The following is a 13,510-nucleotide window of genomic DNA, read 5'->3' on the forward strand; positions in this document are numbered from 1 at the left end:
GTCTATGGGGGGGTCTATTTCAGCGAGGGCCTTGGCCTTGTTGATGAGGCCCACTGCAGTGAGGAAGAAACTGTTTTTATGCCGTGAAGTTTTGGTCTCGATGGACCGCAGCCTTTTTTCAGAGCGGAGTATAACAAAAGAGTTTCTCTCTTTGGTGGGAGGGCTCTGCCGTGATCTTTCCTGCCCGCCTCAGAGTCCTGGAGTTGTGGAGGTCCTGGGGGGATGTCAGATTGCAGCAATCACCTTCTCAGTGGAGGAGATGATACGCTGCAGTCTGCCTTTGTCTTTTGTGGTGGCAGCAGTGTAACAGATAGTGATGAAGGAGTTGAGGATGGACTCAGTAATGGCAGTGGAGAAATACCTCATCACTGTCTTTGGCAGGTTGAATTTTTCAAATGTCGCGGGGAGAACATCCTCTGCTGTGCTTTTTTTGATTATGGAACAGATGCTAAGCTCCCGATTCAGGTCCTGAGTGATGAAGGAGCCCAGGAAGATGAAAAAGTCCACAACATGAACAGGGAAATCTCACATGGGTGATGGAATGGGTTTGGTTTTTCAAAAAGATACATTTTCTAGGATGCTATACAATAATATTTTCATATGCTAAACTATCACATTTTATGGCATTTTTGATGAATGCTTTATGATTTCTTTTTATGGCATATTTTCTAAGATGCTACACCGTGGCATTTTCCATTTTAAAAAATCAGAAAAAAAAAATTTGACATGTCCAAAAGACAGCTAAAAAACACTAAGTATACCATGTAGAGGCATGTTATGTTATAGAATTTTGAAAAAATATCCAAAAAAAGCCCCAAAACGCATGAAATTGCTTGCTGAAAAACTGAAACAGCAGGGCAAAAATGTCAAAATTTGACATGTCCAAAAAACAGCTGAAAACCACTTAGTATAGCATGTAGAGACATATTATAGTATACAATGTTGAAAGAAAACACAAAAATGGCTTAAAAGCCGATTGAATAGCACGTTGAAAAAACGACCAAAAAAGCAAAGCTATAGTATGGCAAAAATGTCAAAATTTGACATGTCCAAAAAACAGCTGAAAATCACTCAGTAGAGCACGTAGAGCCATGTTATAGTGTACAGTGTAGAAAAAACATCTAAAAATGGCCGAAAAAATGATAAAATCACATGTTGAAAAAAATGGACCGAAGAAGCAAGGCTATAGTATGGCAAAAATGTCAAAATTTGACATGTCCAAAAAACAGCTAAAAACCATTTAGTATAGCACGTAGAGGCATGTTATAAGATATAGTGTAGAAAAAACATACAAAAAGGGCTTAAAAACCGATTAAATAGCACGTTGAAAAATGGACCAAAACAGCAAGGCTATAGTATGGCAAAAATGTCAAAATTTGACATGTCCAAAAAACAGCTGAAAATCACTTAGTAGAGCACGTAGAGCCATGTTATAGTGTACAGTGTAGAAAAAACATCTAAAAATGGCCGAAAAAATGATAAAATCACATGTTGAAAAAATGGACCGAAGAAGCAAGGCTATAGTATGGCAAAAATGTCAAAATTTGACATGTCCAAAAAACAGCTAAAAACCACTGAGTAGAGCTGAAAGAACCATGTTATAGTGTACAGTGTAGGAAAAAACATCCAAACATGTCCCAAAAATCGATAAAATTGCATGTTGAAAAATGGACCGAAGAAGCAAGGCTATAGTATGGCAAAAATGTCAAAATCTGACATGTCCAAAAAACAGCTAAAAAACACTTAGTATAGCACGTAGAAGCATGTTATAAGATATAGTGTTTGAAAAAACACACAAAAAGGGCTTAAAAACCGATTAAATAGCACGTTGAAAAAACGACCAAAACAGCAAGGCTATAGTATGGCAAAAATGTCAAAATTTGACATGTCCAAAAAAACTGCTAAAAACCACTTAGTATAGCACATAAGATGCATGTTATATGATACAGTGTTGTAAAAAAAACATCCAAAAACGGCTTAAAAAACTGATAAAATTGCATGTTGAAAAATGGACCGAAGAAGCAAGGCTATAGTATGGCAAAAATGTCAAAATTTGACATGTCCAAAAAACAGCTAAAAAACACTTAGTATAGCACGTAGTGGCGTGTTATAAGATATAGTGTTGAAAAACCATACAAAAACGGCTTAAAAACTGATTAAATACCACGTTGAAAAAACGACCAAAGAAGCAAGGCTATAGTATGGCAAAAATGTCAAAATTTGACATGTCCAAAAAACTGCTAAAAACCACTTAGTATAGCATGTAGAAGCATGTTATAAGATATAGTGTTGAAAAAACACACAAAAAGGGCTTAAAAACCGATTAAATAGCACGTTGAAAAAAACGACCAAAACAGCAAGGCTATAGTATGGCAAAAATGTCAAAATTTGACATGTCCAAAAAACAGCTAAAAACCACTGAGTAGAGCAGAAAGAACCATGTTATAGTGTACAGTGTAGGAAAAAACATCCAAAATGTCCGAAAAATCGATAAAATTGCATGTTGAAAAATTGACCGAAGAAGCAAGGCTATAGTATGGCAAAAATGTCAAAATTTGACATGTCCAAAAAACTGCTAAAAACCATTTAGTATAGCATGTAGAGGCATGTTATAAGATATATAGTGTTGAAAAAACATACAAAAACGGCTTAAAAACTGATTAAATAGCACGTTGAAAAAACGACCAAAAAAGCAAGGCTATAGTATGGCAAAAATGACAAAATTTGACATGTCCAAAAAACAGCTGAAAACCACTGAGTAGAGCACGTAGAGGCATGTTATAAGATATAGTGTTGAAAAAACGAACAAAAATGGCTTAAAAACGGATTAAATAGCACGTTGAAAAAAACGGCCAAAGAAGCAAGGCTATAGTATGGCAAAAATGTCAAAATTTGACATGTCCAAAAAAACTGCTAAAAACCATTTAGTATAGCACGTAGAGGCATGTTATAAGATATAGTGTTGAAAAACCATACAAAAACGGCTTAAAAACTGATTAAATAGCACGTTGAAAAAACAACCAAAAAAGCAAGGCTATAGTATGGCAAAAATGTCAAAATTTGACATGTCCAAAAAACAGCTAAAAACCATTTAGTATAGCACGTAGAGGCATGTTATAAGATATAGTGTAGAAAAAACATCCAAGAACGGCTTAAAAAGTGATTAAATAGCACGTTGAAAAAAACGACCAAAAAAGCAAGGCTATAGTATGGCAAAAATGTCAAAATTTGACATGTCCAAAAAACAGCTGAAAATCACTCAGTAGAGCACGTAGAGCCATGTTATAGTGTACAGTGTAGAAAAAACATCTAAAAATGGCCGAAAAAATGATAAAATCACATGTTGAAAAAAATGGACCGAAGAAGCAAGGCTATAGTATGGCAAAAATGTCAAAATTTGACATGTCCAAAAAACAGCTAAAAACCACTTAGTATAGCATGTAGAAGCATGTTATAAGATATAGTGTTGAAAAAACACACAAAAAAGGCTTAAAAACCGATTAAATAGCACGTTGAAAAATGGACCAAAACAGCAAGGCTATAGTATGGCAAAAATGTCAAAATTTGACATGTCCAAAAAACAGCTGAAAATCACTTAGTAGAGCACGTAGAGCATGTTATAGTGTACAGTGTAGAAAAAACATCTAAAAATGGCCGAAAAAATGATAAAATCACATGTTGAAAAAATGGACCGAAGAAGCAAGGCTATAGTATGGCAAAAATGTCAAAATTTGACATGTCCAAAAAACAGCTAAAAACCACTGAGTAGTAGCTGAAAGAACCATGTTATAGTGTACAGTGTAGTGTTGAAAAAACATCCAAAAATGTCCCAAAAATCGATAAAATTGCATGTTGAAAAATGGACCGAAGAAGCAAGGCTATAGTATGGCAAAAATGTCAAAATTCTGACATGTCCAAAAAACTGCTAAAAAACCACTTAGTATAGCACGTAGAAGCATGTTATAAGATATAGTGTTGAAAAAACACACAAAAAGGGCTTAAAAACCGATTAAATAGCACATGTTGAAAAATGGACCAAAACAGCAAGGCTATAGTATGGCAAAAATGTCAAAATTTGACATGTCCAAAAAACTGCTAAAAACCACTTAGTATAGCACATAGATGCATCTTATATGATATAGTGTTGAAAAACCATCCAAAAACGGCTTAAAAACTGATAAAATTGCATGTTGAAAAAAACGACCGAAGAAGCAAGGCTATAGTATGGCAAAAATGTCAAAATTTGACATGTCCAAAAAACTGCTAAAAACCATTTAGTATAGCATGTAGAGGCATGTTATAAGATATAGTGTTGAAAAAACATACAAAAACGGCTTAAAAACTGATTAAATAGCACGTTGAAAAAACGACCAAAAAAGCAAGGCTATAGTATGGCAAAAATGTCAAAATTTGACATGTCCAAAAAACAGCTGAAAAACCACTGAGTATAGCACGTAGAGGCATGTTATAAGATATAGTGTTGAAAAAAACGATACAAAAACGGCTTAAAAACGGATTAAATAGCACGTTGAAAAAAACGGCCAAAGAAGCAAGGCTATAGTATGGCAAAAAATGTCAAAATTTGACATGTCCAAAAAACTGCTAAAAACCACTTAGTATAGCACGTAGAGGCATGTTATAAGATATAGTGTTGAAAAAACCATACAAAAACGGCTTAAAAACTGATTAAATAGCACGTTGAAAAAACAACCAAAAAAGCAAGGCTATAGTATGGCAAAAATGTCAAAATTTGACATGTCCAAAAAACTGCTAAAAACCATTTAGTATAGCACGTAGAGGCATGTTATAAGATATAGTGTAGAAAAAACATCCAAGAACGGCTTAAAAAAGTGATTAAATAGCACGTTGAAAAAACGACCAAAAAAGCAAGGCTATAGTATGGCAAAAATGTCAAAATTTGACATGTCCAAAAAACAGCTAAAAACCACTTAGTATAGCACATAGATGCATCTTATATGATATAGTGTTGAAAAAACATACAAAAAAACGGCTTAAAAACTGATAAAAATAGCACGTTGAAAAAACGACCAAAAGCAAGGCTATAGTATGGCAAAAATGTCAAAATTTGACATGTCCAAAAAACTGCTAAAAACCACTTAGTATAGCACGTAGTGGCGTGTTATAAGATATAGTGTTGAAAAACCATACAAAAACGGCTTAAAAACTGATTAAAATACCACGTTGAAAAAACGACCAAAGAAGCAAGGCTATAGTATGGCAAAAATGTCAAAATTTGACATGTCCAAAAAACTGCTAAAAACCACTTAGTATAGCATGTAGAAGCATGTTATAAGATATATAGTGTTGAAAAAAACACACAAAAAGGGCTTAAAAACCGATTAAATAGCACGTTGAAAAAACGACCAAAACAGCAAGGCTATAGTATGGCAAAAATGTCAAAATTTGACATGTCCAAAAAACAGCTAAAAACCACTGAGTAGAGCAGAAAGAACCATGTTATAGTTTACAGTGTAGGAAAAAACATCCAAAAAACATGTCCCAAAAATCGATAAAATTGCATGTTGAAAAATGGACCAAAGAAGCAAGGCTATAGTATGGCAAAAATGTCAAAAATTTGACATGTCCAAAAAACAGCTAAAAACCACTTAGTATAGCACGTAGAAGCATGTTATAAAGATATAGTGTTGAAAAACCATACAAAAACGGCTTAAAAAAACTGATAAAATACCACGTTGAAAAAACGACCAAAGAAGCAAGGCTATAGTATGGCAAAAATGTCAAAATTTGACATGTCCAAAAAACTGCTAAAAACCACTTAGTATAGCACATAGATGCATCTTATATGATATAGTGTTGAAAAAACCATCCAAAAACGGCTTAAAAACTGATAAAATTGCATGTTGAAAAAAATGGACCAAAGAAGCAAGGCTATAGTATGGCAAAAATGTCAAAATCTGACATGTCCAAAAAACAGCTAAAAAACACTTAGTATAGCACGTAGAGGCATGTTATAAGATATAGTGTTGAAAAACCATCCAAAAACGGCCAAAAACTGATTAAAATACACGTTGAAAAAAACGACCAAAGAAGCAAGGCTATAGTATGGCAAAAATGTCAAAATTTGACATGTCCAAAAAACTGCTAAAAACCACTTAGTATAGCACGTAGATGCATCTTTATATGATATAGTGTTGAAAAAACATACAAAAACGGCTTAAAAACTGATTAAAATAGCATGTTGAAAAAAACGACCAAAAAGCAAGGCTATAGTATGGCAAAAATGTCAAAATTTGACATGTCCAAAAAACAGCTAAAAACCACTGAGTAGAGCAGAAAGAACCATGTTATAGTGTACACATGTAGGAAAAAACATCCAAAAATGTCCCAAAAATCGATAAAATTGCATGTTGAAAAATTGACCGAAGAAGCAAGGCTATAGTATGGCAAAAATGTCAAAATTTGACATGTCCAAAAAACAGCTAAAAAATTTAGTATAGCACGTAGAGGCATGTTATAAGATATAGTGTTGAAAAAACATACAAAAAACGACTTAAAAACTGATTAAAATAGCACGTTGAAAAAACGACCAAAGAAGCAAGGCTATAGTATGGCAAAAATGTCAAAATTTGACATGTCCAAAAAACTGCTAAAAACCATTTAGTATAGCACGTAGAGGCATGTTATAAGATATAGTGTAGAAAAAAAACATCCAAAAACGGCTTAAAAACTTGATTAAAATAGCACGTTGAAAAAAACGACCAAAAAAGCAAGGCTATAGTATGGCAAAAATGTCAAAATTTGACATGTCCAAAAAACAGCTAAAAAACCACTTAGTATAGCACGTAGAGGCGTGTTATAAGATATAGTGTTGAAAAAACCATACAAAAAACGGCTTAAAAACTGATTAAAATACCATGTTGAAAAAAACGACCAAAGAAGCAAGGCTATAGTATGGCAAAAATGTCAAAATTTGACATGTCCAAAAAACAGCTAAAAACCACTTAGTATAGCACATAGATGCATCTTATATGATATAGTGTTGAAAAACCATATCAAAAACGGCTTAAAAAGTGATTAAATAGCACGTTGAAAAAACGACCAAAAAAGCAAGGCTATAGTATGGCAAAAATGTCAAAATTTGACATGTCCAAAAAACAGCTAAAAACCACTGAGTAGAGCAGAAAGAACCATGTTATAGTTTACAGTGTTGAAAAAAAACATCCAAAAATGTCCCCAAAAATCGATAAAATTGCATGTTGAAAAAATGGACCAAAGAAGCAAGGCTATAGTATGGCAAAAATGTCAAAATTTGACATGTCCAAAAAACAGCTAAAAACCACTTAGTATAGCACGTAGAAGCATGTTATAAGATATAGTGTTGAAAAACCATACAAAAACGGCTTAAAAACTGATAAAATACCACGTTGAAAAAAAAATGACCAAAGAAGCAAGGCTATAGTATGGCAAAAATGTCAAAATTTGACATGTCCAAAAAACTGCTAAAAACCACTTAGTATAGCACATAGATGCATCTTATATGATAGTGTTTGAAAAACATCCAAAAATGGCTTAAAAACTGATAAAATAGCATGTTGAAAAAAATGACCAAAGAAGCAAGGCTATAGTATGGCAAAAATGTCAAAATTGACATGTCCAAAAAACAGCTAAAAACACTTAGTATAGCAGTAGAGGCGTGTTATAAGATATAGTGTTGAAAAAACCATCCAAACAAAAAGGCCTTAAAAACTGATTAAAAAATACATGTTGAAAAAAACGACCAAAGAAGCAAGGCTATAGTATGGCAAAAATGTCAAAATTTGACATGTCCAAAAAACAGCTAAAAACCACTTAGTATAGCACGTAGAAGCATGTTATAAGATATAGTGTTGAAAAAAACCATACAAAAACGGCTTAAAAAAACCCATAAAATACATGTTGAAAAAACGACCAAAGAAGCAAGGCTATAGTATGGCAAAAATGTCAAAATTTGACATGTCCAAAAAACTGCTAAAAACCACTTAGTATAGCACATAGATGCATCTTATATGATATAGTGTTGAAAAAACATCAAAAAATGGCTTAAAAACTGATAAAATTGCATGTTGAAAAAATGACCGAAGAAGCAAGGCTATAGTATGGCAAAAATGTCAAAATCTGACATGTCCAAAAAACAGCTAAAAAACACTTAGTATAGCACGTAGAGGCATGTTATAAGATATAGTGTTGAAAAACCATACAAAAACGGCTTAAAAACTGATTAAAATACCATGTTGAAAAAAAATGACCAAAGAAGCAAGGCTATAGTATGGCAAAAATGTCAAAATTTGACATGTCCAAAAAACTGCTAAAAACCACTTAGTATAGCACATAGATGCATCTTATATGATATAGTGTTGAAAAAAACCATACAAAAACGGCTTAAAAAGTGATTAAATAGCATGTTGAAAAAACGACCAAAAAGCAAGGCTATAGTATGGCAAAAATGTCAAAATTTGACATGTCCAAAAAACAGCTAAAAACCACTTAGTATAGCAGAAAGAACCATGTTATAGTGTACAGTGTAGGAAAAAACATCCAAAAATGTCCCAAAAAAATCGATAAAATTGCATGTTGAAAAATGACCAAAGAAGCAAGGCTATAGTATGGCAAAAATGTCAAAATTTGACATGTCCAAAAAACAGCTAAAAAAACATTTAGTATAGCACGTAGAGGCATGTTATAAGATATAGTGTTGAAAAAAAACATACAAAAACGACTTAAAAACTGATTAAAATAGCACGTTGAAAAAAATGACCAAAGAAGCAAGGCTATAGTATGGCAAAAATGTCAAAATTTGACATGTCCAAAAAACTGCTAAAAACCATTAGTATAACGTAGAGGCATGTTATAAGATATAGTGTAGAAAAAACATCCAAAAACGGCTTAAAAAACCATTAAATAGCATGTTGAAAAAACGACCAAAAAAGCAAGGCTATAGTATGGCAAAAATGTCAAAATTTGACATGTCCAAAAAAACAGCTAAAAACCACTTAGTATAGCACGTAGAGGCATGTTATAAGATATAGTGTTGAAAAACCATACAAAAAACGGCTTAAAAAAAACTGATTAAAATAGCATGTTGAAAAAAATGACCAAAGAAGCAAGGCTATAGTATGGCAAAAATGTCAAAATTTGACATGTCCAAAAAACTGCTAAAAACCACTTAGTATAGCACATAGATGCATGTTATATGATATAGTGTTGAAAAAAACATACATACAAAAACGGCTTAAAAACTGATTAAATAGCATGTTGAAAAAACGACCAAAAAAGCAAGGCTATAGTATGGCAAAAATGTCAAAATTTGACATGTCCAAAAAACAGCTAAAAACCACTGAGTAGAGCACAAAAAGGCATGTTATAGTTACAGTGTAGAAAAAACATCCAAAAACGGCCCCAAAAAATCGATAAAAATTGCATGTTGAAAAAATGGACCAAAGAAGCAAGGCTATAGTATGGCAAAAATGTCAAAATTTGACATGTCCAAAAAACAGCTAAAAACCACTTAGTATAGCACACGTAGAGGCATGTTATAGTATATAGTGTTGAAAAAAACAAAAAACGGCTTAAAAACTGATAAAATACATGTTGAAAAAAACGACCAAAGAAGCAAGGCTATAGTATGGCAAAAATGTCAAAATTTGACATGTCCAAAAAACTGCTAAAAACCACTTAGTATAGCACATAGAATAGCATGTTATATGATATAGTGTTGAAAAAACATCCAAAAACGGCCCAAAAAAACCCATAAAATAGCATGTTGAAAAAATGACCAAAAAGCAAGGCTATAGTATGGCAAAAATGTCAAAATTTGACATGTCCAAAAAACAGCTAAAAACACTTAGTATAGCACGTAGAGGCATGTTATAAGTGTATAGTAGTTGAAAAAACATCCAAAAACGGCTTAAAAACCATTAAAATACATGTTGAAAAAAATGACCAAAGAAGCAAGGCTATAGTATGGCAAAAATGTCAAAATTTGACATGTCCAAAAAACTGCTAAAAACCACTTAGTATAGCACGTAGAGCATGTTATAAGATATAGTGTTGAAAAAACATCCAAAAAACGGCTTAAAAACTGATTAAATAGCACATGTTGAAAAAAATGACCAAAAAAGCAAGGCTATAGTATGGCAAAAATGTCAAAATTTGACATGTCCAAAAAACACTGCTAAAAACCACTTAGTATAGCACATAGATGCATGTTATATGATATAGTGTTGAAAAAACATCCAAAAACGGCTTAAAAACTGATAAAATAAAATGTTGAAAAAATGACCAAAGAAGCAAGGCTATAGTATGGCAAAAATGTCAAAATTTGACATGTCCAAAAAACAGCTAAAAAACACTTAGTATAGCACGTAGAGGCATGTTATAAGATATAGTGTTGAAAAAACATACAAAAACGGCTTAAAAAACTGATTAAAATAGCATGTTGAAAAAACGACCAAAGAAGCAAGGCTATAGTATGGCAAAAATGTCAAAATTTGACATGTCCAAAAAACTGCTAAAAACCACTTAGTATAGCACGTAGAGGCATGTTATAAGTATAGTGTTGAAAAAAACCATCCAAAAACGGCTAAAAACCAAAATTAAAATAGCATGTTGAAAAAACGACCAAAAAAGCAAGGCTATAGTATGGCAAAAATGTCAAAATTTGACATGTCCAAAAAAACAGCTAAAAACCACTTAGTATAGCACGTAGAGGCATGTTATAGTGTACAGTGTAGAAAAAACATCCAAAAATGGCCAAAAAATGATTAAAATAGCATGTTGAAAAAATGACCAAAGAAGCAAGGCTATAGTATGGCAAAAATGTCAAAATTTGACATGTCCAAAAACTGCTAAAAACCACTTAGTATAGCACGTAGAGGCATGTTATAAGATATAGTGTTGAAAAAACATACAAAAACGACTTAAAAACTGATTAAATAGCATGTTGAAAAAATGACCAAAGAAGCAAGGCTATAGTATGGCAAAAATGTCAAAATTTGACATGTCCAAAAAACTGCTAAAAACCACTTAGTATAGCACGTAGAGGCATGTGTTATAGTATATAGTGTTGAAAAAACATCCAAAAACGGCTTAAAAATGATTAAATAGCATGTTGAAAAAACGACCAAAAAGCAAGGCTATAGTATGGCAAAAATGTCAAAATTTGACATGTCCAAAAAACAGCTAAAAACCACTTAGTATAGCACGTAGAGGCATGTTATAAGATACAGTGTTGAAAAAACATACAAAAAATGGCCAAAAACTGATTAAATAGCACGTGTTGAAAAAACGACCAAAAAAGCAAGGCTATAGTATGGCAAAAATGTCAAAATTTGACATGTCCAAAAAACAGCTAAAAACCACTTAGTATAGCACGTAGAGGCATGTTATAAGATATAGTGTTGAAAAAAAACATCCAAAAACGGCTTAAAAACTGATTAAATAGCACGTTGAAAAAAATGACCAAAAAAGCAAGGCTATAGTATGGCAAAAATGTCAAAATTTGACATGTCCAAAAAACAGCTAAAAAAACACTTAGTATAGCACGTAGAGGCATGTTATATAAGATATAGTGTTGAAAAAACATACAAAAACGGCTTAAAAACTGATTAAAATAGCATGTTGAAAAAACGACCAAAAAGCAAGGCTATAGTATGGCAAAAATGTCAAAATTTGACATGTCCAAAAAACTGCTAAAAACCACTTAGTATAGCACATAGATGCATGTTATATGATATAGTGTTGAAAAAACATCAAAAACGGCTTAAAAACTGATTAAATAGCATGTTGAAAAAAAAAATCGACCAAAAAGCAAGGCTATAGTATGGCAAAATGTCAAAATTTGACATGTCCAAAAAACAGCTAAAAACCACTGAGTAGAGCACGTAGAGGCATGTTATAGTGTATACAGTGTTGAAAAAACATCCAAAAACGGCCCAAAAAACCCATAAAATAGCATGTTGAAAAAAATGACCAAAAAGAAGCAAGGCTATAGTATGGCAAAAATGTCAAAATTTGACATGTCCAAAAAACTGCTAAAAACCATTTAGTATAGCACGTAGAGGCATGTTATAAGATATAGTGTTGAAAAAACATCCAAAAACGGCCAAAAACTGATTAAATAGCATGTTGAAAAAATGACCAAAGAAGCAAGGCTATAGTATGGCAAAAATGTCAAAATTTGACATGTCCAAAAAACAGCTAAAAACCATTTAGTATAGCACGTAGAGGCATGTTATAAGATATAGTGTTGAAAAAACATCCAAAAACGGCTTAAAAAGTGATTAAATAGCATGTTGAAAAAATGACCAAAAAAGCAAGGCTATAGTATGGCAAAAATGTCAAAATTTGACATGTCCAAAAAACAGCTAAAAACCACTTAGTATAGCACGTAGAGGCATGTTTATAAGTATATAGTGTTGAAAAAAAACATACAAAAACGGCTTAAAAACCCATTAAAATAGCATGTTGAAAAAATGACCAAAAAAGCAAGGCTATAGTATGGCAAAAAATGTCAAAATTTGACATGTCCAAAAAACAGCTAAAAACCACTTAGTATAGCACGTAGATGCATGTTATATGATATAGTGTTGAAAAAACATACAAAAACGGCTTAAAAACTGATTAAATAGCATGTTGAAAAAACGACCAAAAAAGCAAGGCTATAGTATGGCAAAAATGTCAAAATTTGACATGTCCAAAAAACAGCTAAAAACCACTTAGTATAGCACGTAGAGGCATGTTATAAGATATAGTGTTGAAAAAACAACAAAAACGGCTTAAAAACTGATTAAATAGCATGTTTGAAAAAAACGACCAAAGAAGCAAGGCTATAGTATGGCAAAAATGTCAAAATTTGACATGTCCAAAAAACAGCTAAAAACCACTGAGTAGTAGCAGAAAGAACCATGTTATAGTAGTGTACAGTGTAGTGTTGAAAAAAACATCCAAAAACAGTCCCAAAAATCCATAAAATTGCATGTTGAAAAAAATGACCGAAGAAGCAAGGCTATAGTATGGCAAAAATGTCAAAATTTGACATGTCCAAAAAACAGCTAAAAACCACTTAGTATAGCACGTAGAGGCATGTTATAAGATATAGTTGAAAAAAACATACAAAAAAACGGCTTAAAAAAACTGATAAAATAACATGTTGAAAAAAATGACCAAAAAGCAAGGCTATAGTATGGCAAAAATGTCAAAATTTGACATGTCCAAAAAACAGCTAAAAACCACTTAGTATAGCACGTAGAGCATGTTATATGATACAGTTTGAAAAAACATACAAAAACGGCTAAAAAACCCATTAAAAATAGCATGTTGAAAAAATGACCAAAAAGCAAGGCTATAGTATGGCAAAAATGTCAAAATTGACATGTCCAAAAAACTGCTAAAAACCACTTAGTATAGCACGTAGAGGCATGTTATAGTATAGTGTTGAAAAAACATCCAAAAACGGCTTAAAAACTGATAAAAAATTGCATGTTGAAAAAAA

This window comes from Plectropomus leopardus, chromosome 11 (assembly GCF_008729295.1).
Source record: "Plectropomus leopardus isolate mb chromosome 11, YSFRI_Pleo_2.0, whole genome shotgun sequence".
Classification (NCBI taxonomy): domain Eukaryota; kingdom Metazoa; phylum Chordata; class Actinopteri; order Perciformes; family Serranidae; genus Plectropomus; species Plectropomus leopardus.